This window comes from Equus quagga, chromosome 2 (assembly GCF_021613505.1).
Source record: "Equus quagga isolate Etosha38 chromosome 2, UCLA_HA_Equagga_1.0, whole genome shotgun sequence".
Lineage (NCBI taxonomy): Eukaryota > Metazoa > Chordata > Mammalia > Perissodactyla > Equidae > Equus > Equus quagga.
Genome location: NC_060268.1, coordinates 149322723 through 149341802, shown reverse-complemented (window position 1 = coordinate 149341802; position 19080 = coordinate 149322723).

The following is a 19080-nucleotide window of genomic DNA, read 5'->3' as shown; positions in this document are numbered from 1 at the left end:
GAGCTGAATTATTCCCCCCCTCAAATTTGTGTGTTGAAGTGCTCGCTCTCAGGACCTCAGAATGTGACTGTATGTGGACACTGGACCAAATTTGAAAAGAGGTAATTAACGTAAAATGAAGTCGCATGGGTGGGCCCTAGTCCAATACAACTGGTGTTCTCATAAGAATAAGAGACTAGGACACAGATGTGTGCATACAGAGGAAAGACCACATGAGGACACAGCAAGGAGGCAGCCATCTCTAAGCCAAGGAGAGAGGCCTCAGAAGAAGCCAAACCTGCTGACACCTTGATCCTGGACCTCCAGCCTCCGGAACCGTGAGAAAATAAATTCCTGATGTTTAAGCTGCCCAGTCTGTGGTGTTTTATCATGGCAACCCTAGTTGACTAATACACAGGTCATAATCAAGTTCTCTAATTGTCCCAATAATATTCTTTATAGTTATTTTTTTTTTAATCCAGGAACCACTCAAGGATCACATGTTGCACTTGGTTGTCAATCTAGTCTATGACAGTCTAGAGCATCTCCGTAAATCTAGAACAATCTTCCCCCAATTTTTCTTTATTGTCTGTCCTGCTGCTGACATCTTTGAAGAATCCAGGCCAAAGATCTCATATGGTTTGATTGTTAGAATCCGGTTTGCTGTTTTTGCCTGGAGTACTGCATAGGCGATGCTGTGCTGATGAGGCAGTTACTGAAAACAAGCAGTGGGCGCTCTGGGCGTAAATGATGACAACCACTGTTTACAGAGCACTTAGTCTGCAGCAGGCACGGCTCTGAGCATCTTGGGTGCTCTACATTCACAGAGGGTGGTGCGAGAGCATGGAGAGGGCAACGTGCAGGGCTCCGGGAGGAAGAGGAACTTAAGAATGAACAGGTAAATTGAGGCCAGAATGTAGAGATGACAAATGCCAAGTTAAGGCACCTGGTTTTATACTTAGGCCTTGGGACCCCTTGCAGGTGTCTAGGGGGCATGTAGGGTCAGGGACATACTTGTGCCCAGAAAGCCCAGAGAGTTTGGGTGTTCTGCCCAAATCACAGAGGGAGTGGCGGGGCTAGAACTGGAACCCAGGACTCCTGACTCCCAGGATCTGTCTACACACTGTTGAGACTTTAGCACAAATGCTTACTGGAGGGTTAGGGCACCTGCTTGGCAATTGCTGAGATAAAGCTAAGGAGGTTGGTGGAGGTTGGGAGCATGTGAGTCTCCAGAGCCTGGCTCCTGACTGAGATGCAGTCTATGAAGTTCCGAGTATACAATAAGTGCCAAATAACCATTTGTCCCTTTCCTTCCTTTTGTTCTTTTGCAAACTGCTTTCACATTGCCTGGTTCATTTTGCCCAAATAACAACCCTATACAGTGACTGAGAAGATGGTCTCATTTGGCAGATTTGAAAACCTGAGGCCCAGAGAGGTTCAGAAGCAAATAGTTCATGAAGGAGTTCATGCTGGGGTCAGGATGGCATTGTAGATCTCCCCAGGCCCTCCAAGGCACCCTGTGTCTCTTGACATTTCAAATTCCATGACGTTCCCTTATCTCTCTCCAATTTGTTGTATGAAAATGGAGTTGAGCGAAAAAGTGAAGGAAATGGGGGCCAGGCTCCAGGTTTGTAAAAGGATTTTTTTTTAAAGACAGCAATTCCTTTTGCTTTTCAAACCCATTTGTTGCACGGCAGCTGCTGTGCCAGTGAGTTCCTGGGTGTGGACAGTGAGCCTGGCTGGGCACAGCCTGGGAGGGTAGGGACAGCCAGGGTTTAGTGTGTCATGTGGTGGTCACCAGTAGGTTCTAGACTCATGATTCCCTGGAAGCCCCTTCCGGGGAGCCAGCACCAGGGTGACAATGATCTAAACTATAGCCGGCAGCCCGAGGGAGGACAAATGATCCCCTGGCTGGTGGCCCTAAGGGAGAACCAGAAGCCTCTGCTGGGTCCTGTGATTCACTCTGGGGCCAGGGCCTGTTGGGAGGTCCTGAGCCCTGTGTGAGAGCCTGCAGGCAGCCAGGCTGCCCAGGCCTGTGCCACAGGAGAGGCTGGTGATGGAGACAACCAAGCTGTGCCCAATGCCTTGGGGCCGGCCCAAGCCACACATGGCTCTGACCATGACTGAGACCCTGCAGACCTGGCTTAGCATCTCCAGGATCTGCAATGGGCCTGCAGGAGAACAAACAGCAGGGACATAGGCCATCAGGCTCAAATTGCCTATCTGGTCAGTTACCCTGTCTCCATCAAAAGCAAGCCACTCAACTCTTTCCCACATTCCCCGTCTTTTCGGAGAGGAGATGCCGCAGCATATCATTGTCAACAAGGACTTATTGAGGGGGACAAAGTGCCAGCCACTGTGAATCACAGAGCCCAACAAGACCTTATCTCTGCTGTGAAGAAGCTTCCATAATGAAGTTGCTGAAGAAGAGGTCGGTTACCACGACGCTTTGGAGGGTTAGTTTGTGGGGAGAAAAGACAAGTGACAAATAATCCCAAAATCGTGCCTGGGACAAAGCAAGAGCTCTGTAATGTGAAATGAAATACAAAGAAGAAAGGGAAGGACGGAGGGAGGGAGGGAGATACTCAATAATAATCTTACTGCAATTTCTTGCAATGCTCTGATGCCAACAGGAAATGCTCTGATTTCTGATATAAAAAGGCCACAGAATGCCATACCCTAGGGGCCAACACGACCTTCAGGCTCACAGCCACACCCACAACTATCCATAACCACATCCACCAGGGCAGATATTTGACCTTACACTATAGATTCAGTACCTCCCAATTCCCCATAGGTCTACAAAGGCTCATTTAAAATCACCTCTCCTCTCCTCTCTACTCCCCACTCACACAGGCACCTCCACCTTCACAGCCCACCGCCACGACCACACCACACTCAGCTCACACTCTCAGACACATGACCACACCCCCAAGGTTACAGCCATGCACACAGCCCAATGTACAGCAAAGTCAACCAGGCAAGGGCCCTCAGACCAAACACAACACTGCCAGCACTCTCTGTACCCACGTTCACAGCCACCCCCTCTTCCCACCTGGAATCACACCGATGGTCTCTGCTTTGGTCAAATTCACACCCAGGGCAGTGGCCAGGGCTAGACAGGGGCCATATCCCTGTCTCCAGCTCCTGTGTGTTAGGGTGTCAGCATGTCACACAGAGCTAGGGTCTACATGACAGGAGTCCCTGCCTTCCAATAAAGATGTTTTTGCCCCCCAAAAAAGTGGGGGGATGGGAAAGGAGGAAAGAAGGTGAGGCAAGGAAAGAAGCAGATACTCAGCTCGAAGCAACTGGGGGCCTCTCTGCCCTGAGCCTGCTTCCTCCATCGCCCCTGTGGAGGAGGACAGCATCCCTTACCGGGGCAGGCATCTCGATCCTGCAAGGAGCCCTAGGTATCCAGGTTCCAGAATGACGTGGATGTCTGGAAAAAAAAAACCAAACGGCCCCTCTGAGTAACCTCCAGGGAGACCTCCTGGTTCCATTGTGCTTCTCAGAGACGGGCAAAAATCACAGCAAATCCCATTTCACATTGGAAACACCTCACGATGTTGTTGTCATGTGGTTATAACCACGTACTTTCAATCCATTACCTCATTGTATGCCACTTGGCTTATTTGTAATGTCCCAGCTTCTGGGCAACCTTGGCCAGGAGAAAAGAGGTCTGGGTCCTGTTCTCGGGAAGTCCATTTAAACTCCTCGTGTGTCGGATCCCTCACCTCGAAAATGAGAGAATGCTCCAGGTAATGCCCGAGGCCGCGTCCAGCTCTGACGTTTTATGCTTCTACACACCTAGGGCAGCACTGTCCAATAGAAATGTAATGCAAGCTACACACATAATTTTGAATTTTCTAGTCACCACATTTTAAAAAGTCAATAAAGTCAGTAAAAATAGTTTTAATCATCTTTTATTTAACTCAATATATCCAAAATATTAGCATCTCATCAAGTAATCAATGTTTAAAAAATTATAACGATTTGTTTTACATTCTTTTCTTATACTAGGTCTTCAAAATGTGGTATGTACTTTACAGTTATAATGCATTTCCATCCGGATTCTAAATTTTCATTGGAAATATTTAATCTGTTTTTAGATTTCATAAAAATGTACAGTTGTAAAAGTAAAAAGTATGATCCACATACCTAAGCTGTTCCAAACATATTTTAAAAACTTTTCCAATAACTGGATCAAGCATCTGTTTTTAAATTAAAATTAAATAAAATGTAAGGTTTTGGTCTTCAGGGGCGCTAGCCGCATTTCGAGTGTTCATAGCAGACTGCACTGGTGGCTACCGTACTGGAAGGTGGGGATGGGAGCACAGGAGTGGTGAGGGGACCCAACGGAGGGATATCCTGCCCTCTGCTCACACTCCACCAAGGGCACTGGACAAACTGCTCGCCGAGAGTGAGATGGAGAGTGGAAAGATATCACAACCAATGTCATCCCGTCAACACCTGCTCCACCACCTCGCCGTGTGCGTGCTAAGGAGCCGGAGAAGGGACTGACCCACTTCGCCCATGGAAAGAGTCTCTAGCTCCTTTCCATGGAGCTGCTGCCAACGTTTCCGCAGGCGGAGTCCACATTTCCACCTCAGACGCAAAGGCATGGACAGACGTCTGAGCTTCCTTTCCTTACTCAAAGGAATGCCCGCTGGGCAGCCAGCCCGGGCTGCAGCCCAGACTCTACGTGTCACGTCGGGGACTTGGGCTTTATTAGTCAGATGCAGGGTGGTGGGGGTGGGAGGGGGTTAGTAGGGACAAGATATCAGGGGCCAGCAGGTGAAGCATTAACATCAGAAAGCAAGGTCAAGAGGACACAGCCACTTCAGGCTCTGCACTGTAACATGGATACAGGGAGAGTCTCCGGATTTCAGAAATACCCCCTGGAACCTTTGAAAGATACCTCCAGGATGATCCTTTTATGCTTCCTAGTGCAGCGGAGAAAAGTTAAAACTAGCAGAGGCTTCACACACAGTGTTAATACCTTCATGGAAAAGCTAAAATCAACTAAGTTAAGAAACTTGCTCAAGGTCATGCAGCTACAAAGCTAAAATTTAAACTCAAGTCTGTTTGACTCCAAAGCCTGCACTCTTTCTACTAATAATACTTAATAATAATAGGCGATGTTGATTGAAGGGTGTGATGAGCCTGGTACCATGCTGGATGCTTTGTAAAAGTGAACTCATTGATACTCACATTTCTATGAAACATGATCCCGTGCCCATTGCACAAATAAAGAAAGCTGCATCTCAGAGAGGTTACGTAACTTGCCGAAGGTCTTCAAACTTGTAAGTGATAGAGCAGAGATGTGAACCTGACTTCTAAACTCATGCTCTTAGCCATGACAGAATGCCTCTTCATAAATGACAATACTGACAGTAGCAGACAGTGCTGATATCCTGCCCCATGTCCACCCCTGAGCTCGCTACGGCTGGAATGGTTTCAGCCCGCTGACAGCATCCCACCTCCAATACCTGCATCTCTGTTTCTCTGCCTGAAGGCTTTCTTGGGCACTTGGGGAGCCTTAGGGGCTTTTCAGCTTCTTGGGTGTATTGGTTTCCTAGGACTTTCCTAATGTACCACAAACTGGCTGGCTTACAACCACAAAAATTTATCCTCTCATAGTTCTAGAGGCAGTAAAGTCCAAAAGCACGATGTCAGCAGAAGATGCTCTCTCTGAAGGCTCTAGGGGAGGCTCCTTCCTTGCCTCTTCCCAGCTTCTGGTGGTTACCAGCCATCCTTGACGTTCCTTGGTTTGCGGCAGCCTAACTCCAATCTCTGACTCAGTATTCACTTGGCCACCTTCCCTCTATCTTTGTGTCTCTATCTTTGTGTCTCTTCTCCTCTTCTTATAAGGACACCAATCATGTTGGATTAAGGGCCCATCTTACTGCAGTGTGACCTCATCTTAACTAATTACATCTGCAATAACCTTATTTCTAAATAGGTTCACATTCTGAAGTTCCAAGAGAATCATGAGTTTTGGGGGGACACTTAAACCCAGTTCAGGGCACAACCCTCAACCAATGCGGGAGGGGAGTGTGTAGGCAAATGCTTCAGCCACCCCGCCCTCTGGTGGCACAATTCCAAGATGTGCTCCACATGGTTTCCCAGAGCTCCCCCAGTCAGATTGAGCCTCAGTTTCCCACAACAAGAACCTGTTCATTATTGTACCCATTACTAGCTTTTCTAATTTCTCTGTTTCACTTTCCTCACTTCTTCATTTGGGCCTCCTGGTGTCACCTCTTAAAGAAATTATCTGTCTCCAGGTTTGTTCTATGGGCAATCCAAGCAAATGTCATATTTTAGGTTAAATGTGAAAAGGAAGTGAACTTCAGGTCCTAAGTCTGTTCAGTATGCTCTGCCTCATCTCAGGCAGCCAGGAGACTTTCAAGGGTTGTATGATGGCAGCTTTCTATTCCGTGTTGATTTAAGCAGACTGCTGGGGGCCCACAAATGCTTTGTAAAGGACTCTCTGTGGGGGAGGGCTGGCACTGGGAGAGATGGGATATATGTCAAAAGATGATCCTAGGCCTGTGGCATCATTTAAAATAATTTTGCCAACAGTTGTGTAACCAATGCTGAGGATTTTATCAGTCATTCCCAAGAAATGGTATCAACATCAAGCAATGTTTTATAAAGCAAGGAAATCCAATGTACTAGCAACAAAGGGAAAGTCTAGGAGAGGAGGAATATAGAATGCTAATGATGTAAATTAGGAATTTTCCAAGACTGTTCTGGATTGCATCCACCAACTCTGGTTTTCTTCACAAGGGGCTCATCCATTGCCTAGCTTAACATTTCTCAAAATGCATCCCACAAGACGCTCCTGAGAAAAAAATATCTATGGCCCAATCAAGTTGATGAATGCTGACTACTATTTACTTTTCTTGAAGATGCACAGTCCATATTAATATAATAAAAGTTCTAAAATCTTGCAGTTGAAAATAAAATCCAGGTTTTTTTTTTTTTAAGATTTTATTTTTCCTTTTTCTCCCAAAGCCCCCCAGTACATAACTGTGTATTTTCAGCCGTGGGTCCTTCTAGTTGTGGCATGTGGGATGCTGCCTCAGCATGGCCTGGCGAGCGGTGCCATGTCTGCGACCAGGATTCGAACCGGTGAAACCCTGGGCAGCTGCAGTGAAGTGCGTGAACTTAACTGCTCAGCCATGGGGCCGGCCCCTAAAATCCAGTTTAATACTGCTTCCCAAACTTATTTTGCTGTGGAACCCTTTCATCATGTAATACCTATTTAATATCCCAAAGAACTGGTACTCCACAGAACCAACTTTGAGAAACCCAAACTATTTAACCAATATGTACAAAAATGTCTGCTCTAGCCCACAGGACTCCTATCGCAGATTGTTCTAGGTCATAACTGTCCTTTTTTGTCCACACCTCCCCCCCCCCCCCCACCTCAATCTCTAAACTTCCTGCCTCTTTTTTGTTTCTTTCTGCATTTTGGTTTAGGTCACATGGATTCTTGGCCACGGGCTAAGTCTCCCATCACGGGCTTGGCATTAAGTCCTCCTGCCTGAGTCCCTCTTGGTCAAGCTGGGTGTCTGAGTGGCCCCTTCATCCCTACCTCTTCCAGGTTCTGAACAGGGCAGGGGGCCTCCAGGAGATGGACATCTACACAGGAAGGACTCCACTGCCAATGAACATCATGAACATCCGTGAGCAGTCAGCGTGATTCAGATCCTCCCACCAGGCTGGGGACACTGAAACCTCTTTCCAAACACGGGGTCTGTCATGGTTTGAATTATCCCCTCAAAATTCATATGTTGAAGTGCTAACCCTCAGTCCCTCCGAATATGACCTTATTTGAAAACAGGGTCATTGCAGATGTACGGAGTTAAGAAGAGGTCACATTGGAATAGGGTAGGCCCTTCATCCCAGATGACTGATGTCCTTATTAAAGGAGAAATTTAGGAGATGGGCCTGCACATGGGAAGAACGCCACGTGAAGATTGGAGTTATACTGCCACAAGCAAATACCTACCACAAGCCGGGAGAGATACTTGGAACACGTCTTTCCTTAGCACCTGCAGAAGGAACACGGCCTGCTGATCCCTTGATTTCAAACTTCTAGCCTCCATAATGTCAGACAATGAATTTCTGTTGTTTAAACCACTCCGTTTGTAGCACTTTGTTGTGATAGTCCCAGGAAACCAAAACATGGAGGCAAAGATTCTGTCTGTTCTCCCATTCTGTAATCACCAGCAGTGTGTTCCTGACCCAACTCCCTCTGGTTGGGAGAAGGTAAAAGACAGCCCTGGTGGCTATGTGGACAGACTCAGGACCCCTCTTCTGGCTGGGGTGTTTATGTCCTCCTCCTGAGGTCCACTGTGTCTCTGACCTCCGAATCATCACATCCCAAGCGCTCACGATTAGAGTGAGTGGTACTCCCAGTTTCCCTCTAGTCCTCGGGGTTCACTACAGACCCTGAGAAAGGGGCTCTGAAAGTGGGGGCGATGCTGCCTGGCTGGGAAACCATTGAGAGGATGGGCTGAAGTCCCGCCTCAAGGACATGGGATCCTGGCCCCCTCAGAGACGCAGTCAAAGCTACAGGCCTTTCCTCACCATTTAATCAGACTGGGTCCTCTGCGGTTTGGGTCGTTACCATAAAGATGAGCAGGATACAGCTGCCTGTATCCAAAACTGACAAAGCTGCTGTGTTTGGAGCCATGAGATAGCCCACAGTTTCTCCATCTCGGCACTATTGACATTTGGGCAGCATAACTCTTTGTTGAGGGGCTGTCCTGTGCATTGCAGGATGTTCAGCAGCATCCCTGGTCTCTACCCACTAGGTGCCAGTAAACGTCAGATGCCCCACCCCGAGTTGGGGTGACCGACAATGTCTCCAGATATCTTGATCCATTCAGGCTGCTATAATACAATACTACAGACTAGGTAGCTTATAAACAACAGAAACTTATTTCTCACAGTTCTGGAGGCTGGGAAGTTCAAGATCAAGGCATCAGCATGGTGAGAGCCCTCTTACTGGTTCATAGCCAGCTTTACAGCTGGCACGTCTCTCTGTGCCCTCATGTGGTGGAAGGGTTAGCAAGCTCTCTGGGGCCTCTTTTATAAGGGCACTGATCCCATTCATGATGCCCACCCTCATGACCCAGGCACCTCCCAAAGGTCCCACCTCCTAATACCATCACATTGGGTATTAGGATTTCAACATATAAATTTTGGGGGAACACAAACATTCAAACCGTAACACCAGACATTGCCAAATGTCCCCAGGGAGCCAAATCACCACAATTGAGACCCACTGAGATAGACCAACTCAATATTCTATCATCTGAGGTCCTTACAATTTGAGATCGTTTTCCTTTATTATTTCAATGATTTTAGGAGTTTGGGGGGGTTTTTTGTTTGTTTTTTGCTGAGGAGGACTCACCTTGAGCTACCATCTGTGCAATCTTCCTTTAGTTTTTAGTATGTGGGCCTCCAGCACAGCATGGCCACTAACAGAGCAGTGTAGGTCCATGTCTGGGAACCTAACCCTGCTTGCTGAAGGAGAGTGAGCTCAACTTAACCACTGGGCAACCAGGGCTGCCCCAATAATTTTAGGTTTTAAAAACCTATTACTATTGCCTGATCTTAGTTATATAAGAAATATCCATAAAGAAAAAAAGGACTAGAAGAAAATGTTAATCGTAGTTGTCTCTGAATCCTGGGTGGTAGATTTACAAGTGGATTGTCTTTCTCTCTACTTTTCTGGATTTTTCTTGTATTTGCTATATTGAGCATGTAAGTGTTTATAATTGAAAAATATCTATTTGATTGGTGACTTGGGCATTTTCATGTTAAATACTATGGTACGACCCTATTGCACACACAATAAAAAATCTAATTAAGCATAACCAGAGAAAGGTTCTAAAGGAGAAAGAGCACAGTTTTCAATCCTGGCACTTCCACTTGCTTATGTAGGGGACTGGAATTGGCCACCCCAAGATATATCTCTTTGGCATGAGGATTATTTTGGGCTGGTTACTTTTAAAAACTGCAGACAGGAAAGAAACCCTGAGAAGTAGAATTTACTTACCCTTTGTTAAGAGACATTTACATTGTAAAGGAAATCTCCATCTGTAAATGTGTCTCCCTCTCTGTACCAGGAAGGAGGGATGACCTTATCTCTAGAAACTCCTAATGCAGAAGGCAAGGACTTAAATCTGTATAATAACCTGACTGTTATTTACTGTACTTGTCTGGTAATCTCCCGTAACTGACTCCCCTCACCCCCAACATCCTCCTTTGTCTTTAGCTGAAGATGATATTTAAGGTGGTGGCTTTGGCCATTTTGGCCAGTTGCTCAGGTTTGTCTGAGCCTCTCCCATGTATACATGTTATAAAGCTTTGTTTAATTTTCTCCTGTTATTCTGTCTCATGTGAATTTAATTCGTTCTCCAGCCAGAAGAACCCACAGGGGGTAGAGGAAATGTCTTCCTCCCCGACACTTACTAGCCATGGGGATGCTGTTAATATCTGCCTTGCTAGGCTGAGCCAAGGCTGAATGTGGGAGTATTTGTAAAGCATCTAGAGAATAGTAGGGGTTTAATAAATGGCGGCTCACACAATTATTAGGCTCCCTTTCAGCTCAAAGTTCTGGGCCCCTCTTTATCCTCTTCCTGTGCTAGCATGGAATCCTTTCCATAGAAGGAGTCACCAGCATACCTTTGCAAGGCTTCGTAGGGCCTCCCTTGGCAAGTGAGCCTTTCTTCCCAACCTTTCCAGACTCAGGGACTCTTAGGAGGAGAATAATGGCAGTCATCATTTGCCATTATTATTGTGCTAGGCACTGTGCCCCACATTTTTTGCATGTGGTCTCTCTTCTTCGCAACTACCCTACAAGACAGGAATAAAGATCCCTTTGCAGAGATGGAGAACCAAGCTCAAAGAGGTTATGCAACTTCTCCAAGGCTACACAGCTGGTAAGCAGCAAGAATCAGCACCAAGCAGTTCAACTCCCTCAGTTTACAAGTGATAAAACTGAAGCTCAGAGAATGAACGGACTTGGTGCCCAAGATTACCCACAATGCTGTGAACAAGAGCCAGACTCTTAGTGACAGTGTAATGTCCACAGCACACACATGGGTGGCTCTTATGGAAGGAGGAGGAGGAGGGAGAGGATGCTAACATTTCACTCAGCAATTACTGAAGTCAAGAGACAAGGATAGGGGCCAGCCCCATGGCAAAGTGGTTAAGTTCGCGCACTCTGCTTTGGCGGCCCAGGGTTTTGCTGGTTGGGATCCTGGTTGCGGACATGGCACTGCTCATCAAGCCACGCTGAGTCAGCATCCCACATGCCACAACTAGAAGGACCCACAACTAAGAATATACAACTATGTACCGGGGGGCTTTGGGGAGAAAAAAGGAAAAAAATAAAAATCTTTAAAAGAGGCAAAGATAACATCGTGTTTTGGAGAGTAAGATCTGGAGGCAGACAGTCTGAATTCAAATGCTGGCTCTATTTCTTACCAGCTGTATTATCTTAAGCAAGTTAGTTAAACTCTCTGGGCTTCCATTTCCTCAACTCTTAAGAGGGAAAATAAGAATATATTTAAGAATAAATATGTTAATCCACATGCACCCTTTGAACATACCTAAGTGTTTATTACACTCAATTAACATTAGGTGTTATCAAACTTTGCACAGTGAGCTACTAAGAAATTAGGCGGTGACAAAATTTTTTGTTTTATTCCTTACCAAAAAGGTTTCTTCCCATTATTTAAAGTAAATCACTATTCTTGTGAAAAATTTGGAAAAGATAGAAAAGTATAAGGGGAAAATAACAATCACTCAGAATGGTGACATTAAAAACAACATCAAAACTTTTTACTTTGGGAAATTTCAAACATACACAACAATAAAAGGGACAGTATTGTGAACCTTTATGTCCTGTCACCCAGTTTCCTTAAATACCAACTTCTAGCTAATATTATTTTATTTATAGTCTCATCTAATTCTCTCCTCTCCCACCTTCAATCTCTTGGAGCAAATTCCAGACATTATACAACTTCATCTTTAAATATTTCAGAATGTATCTCAGAAATATATGGATTCTCTCTACATATCTTATTTTAAAGTTCTAATACCAATATCACACCTTAAAAAACTAATAATAAATGTTTAATATCATCATATTACCAGTCAGTGTCCAAATTTCCCCCAGTCGTCACGTAAATTTTACAGAGTTTGTTTGAAGCAGGATCCAAATTGCATCCATATGTTGGATTGGTTAATGTTTCTTTAATTTCATTTAATCTATAGATTCTCCCACCATCTCGTATTCCCCCTTGCAATTTATTTGTTTAGGAAATTGAATCATTTGTCCTGTAGAGTCTCTATAGTTGGAATTTCGCTGATTGCATCCCTGTGGTATTACTTCACATGTTCCTCTGGACTGTGTGTTTCTCGTAAATTAATAGTTCTGGAGGCTTGGTCAGATTCTGGTTTGATTTTGTGCCAAGAACGCATTATGGATGGTGCAGTGAACTCCCACTGGACGACTCCCATGTAATGTCTCTTGATCTTTCCTTTTGAGAAGTGAGCAGCCTTTAATTATCATAGGCCAGATCCACAAATTTTGTTAGAGGTTACAAAATAGCGATATTCTAAATGTATCAGTGGTTTTCATTTTTTAGCTGTAATATTTCTATAAAGAGAAACTTATCTTCTTCATGATATGCAGTCCACATAGGAAAAGAAAAATAAATACTTGATTCTTTCCCTTTAATGGCCAGCTTTCAAAATAAACATCTCTAGCATCCTCCAAAGATGACAAGCAAGTTTTATTGTTATTGTTGTTGTCCAAAGATGACAAGCAAGTTTTATTGTTCTTGTTGTTGTTTTGTTTTAGTATCATTACCAGTTGGTATCCATATTATCAACTCGTGGAAGTGAACATATTTTACATGTCTCAATCCACTGCAGTTATTATTCTTATTAGGACTCAAATTACCTGAAGTTTTTCTTATTTTTCTTTGCTGTTAAGTAGCATTGAGATTATCTGATCTTTAAAGGTTTGGTAGAGTTCCTGTGTAAAACCATTTGGGCCAAGTGCTTTTTTGTTGGAGTCCTTTAATTACTTTATTTCTTCTATGAATTGCTCTGTTAAGACTTTCTGTCCTACTTGGATCAGTTTGAGTAAGTTGTGTTTTTCGAGAAAACTATCCGTTTTGTCTTGATCTTTAAATATTTTTGCATAGAGTTGAAAAAAGTCTCATGTTTTTATTTTAGATTTCCTCTGCTTTGATGGTTTTCCCCACCAACCTACTGCTACTGTTTAGCATGTCCTACTTTCTATCATTTATTTTCTTAATTAATTTAGCTGGTGGTTTGCATATTTTATTGATTGTTTCAGCTCTGGGTTTATTTATTCTACTCATTTTCTATTTTCTAATTCATTGATTTCTGTTTTTGTCTTTATTGATTCTTTTCTTCACAATTCTTTTGGCTTACTTCATTGTTCTTTTCTAGCTTTCTGAGTGGGGTTCATGATTCATTTATTTTAATTTTTATTGATATATGTATTTAATTCTAAACTTTTTCCTCTATTAACTGCTTTAGCTGAATAGCACAACCTTGATTATTTGTGTTTCCATTATCAGTATTTTGAAGAAATTCTGTAATTGCATGTTGTACTTCCACCTCTGACCAACAGCTGCATATTAACATGCTTTTGTTTTTTAAATTTTCGGATGGAGTGGTCTTTTTTGTGTTTTTTTGTTAATAATTATTAGTTTTATTGTATTGTGATCAGAGAGCATTCTTTGGAACTTATTGAGGTTTTTTTGTGGCTCAAGCTATGGTCACTTGAGAAGAAGGTGTTTTCTGTAGTTTTGGGTCCATATTTCTACATAGATCAATAAGAGCTCTCTTACTGGTGATATGTTTCAGTCTCCTGTATCCTTGCTGTCCACTTGATCTGTCTTGGGTGAAAGAGATGTATTAAAATCACCTGTTATTAGTGGATCCTGGTCTCTTTCTCCTGCCTGTCCTATTCTTAGGTACATAAATCTTAATAACGGATACCTCTTCATCGTGAATTGTTACCTCTAGCATCTTAGAGTCTCTTGCTTTGTCTCCTTTAATGCTTTTTGGTTCACATCTCATCTTGGCAGATTCCAAGCAACTCTGCATTTAAGTTTTAATTTGCATTTGTCTTAATATTTTTCTCTATCCTTTTATTTGTAACCTTTGAGAATTTCTTGTTTTAGGTATGTCTCTTGTGTAGACCAGGATGTTGGGATTTTGCTTTGCTAGCCAAATTGAAAATCTTTTTTTAAATAGGTAAATTAAGCCTACTTACATTGATTGATATGATTGATATGTTTGACTTCAACTCTGTCACCTTATTTCATCTTGTGAATAACTTTTCATATAATTTTTTTTATCCCTGTAACTTTCCTTCTAGCTCTGTAATCCCTGCACTGGGCAAAGTTCCACATGATTCACTTTTGTTTCCACCATCCTTCATGCTGTTTTCGATGCTACTTTGTAGTTCACACCGATCATATATCCATCTTGTGATCCTAAAGCTTGGAAATCTCCTCAGCCTGTTAAAACACTTAGAGTCAAAGCATTAGTTTTCTGCCGTGTGTTCCATCACGAATGAAGGGGTTGTTTAGAGAGACTCACCCCGGCTTGCTTGACATAGGAATGAACCCGAGTTTGGAAATTAAAAGACAAAGGGTGTTAGGAGAGGAGAGAAACGTTTCTGGGAGCGTTTCCCCTTGCTTAATGAATTACTCGGAGATTTGTGGCTGCCCAGCCCGTCCGGGTAAGTCTCTCAGCATGTGGACCCAGAAGTGTCATGGACTTGCTCCACTGTATCCTCGCTGCCCTTTCTGTGAACTGTGACACTTCCTGTCACCAGTTTATTTTCACTTCTCTCCTGGCAGCTGTCCACTGTAGCCGGCATGCATTTGAAATCATTTGCTACTTACTTGAGAATTCACGCTAGGAGAAAGGGAAGAAAATAACCGCTCCTGGGGACACCACATCGTCATGAATTTGAAAGAAAAGTCAACATTGAAGAAAGCTCATTTCCACCTTTCTTTTTTTTTCTTTTGCCACCCAAATGACTGTGGATTAAGGACCCAGAGAACGCCAAATAAACTTTAGGAGAAGGGAAAGAAAAGTTCAAGTCGGTTGCGAGGGTGCCTTCATGAGGCTGCAATCTCTGTGCTAGCCCTGCTCAGGCCGCGCAGCTCCACAGTCCATCGCTCTCCCTCCCACGCTGCTCTTGCTTCAGCGCCCATTCACCCTCCGTGAGCAGGAGCTGCACACGCTCAGGATTTTCTCGGGATTTTCTGGAGAGCTTTAGTTTGGTCTTGGGATGTGTGGGTTTTGTTGCTGGTAAACTAGGAACATAGGAAGTTGAAGTTGGGCGGGAACCTCAGAAGAAGGCACTACGTTCAGTGCTTACAGCAGGAACGTTGGTTCAAACAGTCTTGGGTTCCAATCACAGCTCTAATATTATCTGTGTGACCTCCTGAGTGTCAGTTTCCCCATCTAAATAACTGGGAATATAATATCATACGAGGTTTTTGTAAGTCTTAAATGAATTCCTATAAGTCAGTGGTCCTCGTAGTGTAGTCCCCAGATCAGCAGCATCAGCATTCCCCAGGAACTTATTAGAAATGCAGATTCTCAGGCCTCAGCCCAGGCTCACTGAATCGGAAACTCTGGGGGTGGGCCCAGCAATGAGTGTCCTGAAAAGCCCTCCGGGTGATGCTTGTGCCCGCTCAAGTTTGAGAACCACCGGTGTAAGTAAAGCATCTAGCTCAGAGACGGCAACATAGCGAGTCCCGGATGATGGGAGCTCCGGGCGCTGTTGTGCTTTAGAGCTCAGGTCAGCCCTGCTTTTACAGCTGGATCCACAGGGCCTCAAGGAGGTGGCATTTGCTCCAGTTCACAGTGAACTGGTGGCACACCTGTGGTGGAACCCAGATCTCTCGCTCCCAGAAAGGTGCCCTTTCCTGTCTGTTCTTTCTTTCTCTCCCTCTTGAAAAAATTTATAATGATAAACTAGTGTGTCTTTCTTACGGTTAATTTGGGAAATAGAGATAACAGTTAAAACTAAAGCTAAAACTTACCTACAACCCTAAACTTCCCCCTTCCAAGAGACAGCATAGTTGACTTTCGTATGCTTTCTTCTATTTGTTCTGATGTACATTGATGTAGGTAAACAATGTAATATTTACATAATATGTATTGTTATACATATAATATGTATAATGTATGTGTATATATAGATATATACATATATCAAAATTAGAATCACGTCAAACAAATACATTTAAAAGTCAAATAGTACTACAAGGTTTATAATAAAAAACAGCTCCATTTCTCGCTACTCCCAATTCTTGTTCCTGGGGGAACTATTTTTTATCTTTTCATCTATTTATTATATTTTACTCCATTTGTGTAAATATTATGCTTATGGTACTCTTTCTTAATTTTCTCAGTTTTAGAGATCATCTACTGGTGTTCTGCTACAGAGAATGAGGACATACCACCGCCCCCCCCCCCGACTCCCCAACACATACACACACACACACATACTTTCCCTTCTGGCATAATCCCATTATTGTTGTTTCCATTTTTTTCCATTAAATCAGCATTAATTGTATCACTATGTAAATTCTGTGCACATTTAAACTGCGAAGAATACACTGATTACATTGCATTTCTTATATGACTTTGTCTTTTCTGTAGTTAATAAACCAGATGTTTATAATTTTTGTTTTTTTTCTCAGTCTCCTCTTCTATAGCATCCTTGCTCTTGCTTCAGTCTGGACCACATCTTCCCGTCTCGGGAGTTCTTGTTGCCTCTCTCCTGTTGGATTCCTGGTTGTCTTTTCTCCTTTCTTGTGACTCATTTTGCTGAAGCTGTTCCTCTAGCAGTGTTTTGTGTTGGGAACACCTTGAAAGCAATCATTAGCTCAATCTGTGTTTTTCTGCTTAAAGGTTCTAGAACTTCCCTTCAAGCTGGTAGGAATGGGCCATCTTCAGTGATACGATGGGATATAATAGGAGCACATCCAGGCCAAGCATTCCATCATGAACACCCAGGCTAAAGACATATTGAGATTTCCTCTTATCATCACAAAGAGTAAGCCACTCTGATGCCTCAGGTTGGTCCCAGAGCTAATAGAGCCCCTCACACCATTTACTGCTAAACCAACTTCAAAACAAGCTCACCAAACCTAAGACATTTTAAAGAGACAAGACAATTCTGTAGCAATGGGCTGGCTCATGTCACAGTGCTGTCCTTTCACAGACATTGGTGAAACTTTCACTAATTGGTAGGTGCGGGGCTAGAAGGGAATGCTGCTGTCTCTGCCTCGATAACGGGCAATTGCTGTCATAGTCTAGAAAGGCCAGAGTGTGGATGCATCACAATTTTGATTTGTTTAGGCACAGGGGGAGCACCAAATCTGCTTTGACTTCTTATCCTGATGGCTGACTCCCCATTCCTCTCACCTGAAGAATCTGTTCTTTGTGGAGAAAGAGAAGGTTTTAAGAATGGGAGTGGACATCCATGGTTTTTATCTGCCCATTAGCATCTCTTCCCTGCCTCTGTCTTCTGGGAAATGCACACGCTCCCTTTAAAGAACTTCTATCTCCTACCTCATGTGGTCATGATGGGGCTGCCCACCTAGAATGCTGCCTCCCCGCTAGAGATGGGCAGTCACACCACCTGCTTGGCCATGGTGAATGGCCCAAGGATGAGCATGTGACCCGCTAAGGGTGAATTACAGCCGTTCCTGGGTTTTTACATTTGGCACCTAAGAAAAGGCAGTTCTTTCCTTCCCTCTAAATTGGGCTGATGTAAGTTTGTAGCTGTCTGCAGCTACACCTTTCTCTCTAACAAATGGAAGAGCATCTGCAATAGCAGAGAATGACATGAACACAGAGAAATAAGCAGAGCCCAAGGATGGAGGAGCCCTCACAACTTCTTTGAGTCCCTGGATTCAGTTGCATCAGAGGCAACTCTACCCTGGCGTTCCGTGATGTGCTTACAAGAGACAATGAAGAGTCATTTTTGCTTAAGTGAGTCGGAGCCGAACTTCTGTCGCTTTCAACCAAATGAGTCCTGACAAATATATACCAGAAATAGAGGTTCCAGAGCAATGATCCAACTTCTGTCCCCTGCCATGTTATACATACCAGTCATATCCATCGGGGCTGGTGAGGCAGGCACACTGGGGATCTATGGGCATGAAAGATTGAGGTGCTTGAAGGAAGAGTAATGAGGCTGGATACGTGGAAACTGATGGTCAGCTCCAGAAAGATTCCATTGGGAAGTGAGGATGACTCTTTAAGGCTTTGCCCATATACTGGATGGGGAGGTGCTGATCCGGAAGAGAAGGGGAGGCAGATCGCAGAAATAGAATGTGGATGTAGAAGGAAAGGACATTAGTCAGAGGCAGAGTAAAGGGCCCAGCTTTCTTTGGACCTGGACCTGAGCCTCAGTGGCATGGTGAGCGTGTACAAAATACAAAGTTATAACCCTATAGACTTTGTTCATTGACTTACCCGAGGATTTCATGGAAATGCATACATTATCTCAGAAAAAAACGCATGCGTCGCGGTGGGAACTGAAGAAGGCACAAGTTTGAGATGGTGCATCACCAAGATGGTAGTGTTTCCACCAGCCTTGCTCTATACGACTTGTGGAGCAGAGGCCCCCTCCCCCTAGCAATGAATATTTGATGTAAACTCTGATAAATAAATAAATCTTTATTGTATTAAAAAGAACTCGTGGACATATTTTGAAGTGCTTCCTTATTTTGCAGTGACCCCTTTAACTGCTTCCCATCTACCCACTGTGAGGAGCCCCTAGAAGCCATCAAAATCCTGCCCTAGAAATTCGGAATTGGGATAGAAAGAGAGTTACTGTCTCTGGCTGTCTGGAACCATTGTACGTGAGTTTTCGCCCAGTGGGTAACTTTGCATCTGCCCCACAGACCAAATATCAGAGAGAGCTGATGTGCAAGAGAGAAGCAGGGATGAGACCCAAGGAGCAAGAACTCCCTAGGTTTATAAGGTTCCCACTTCCCA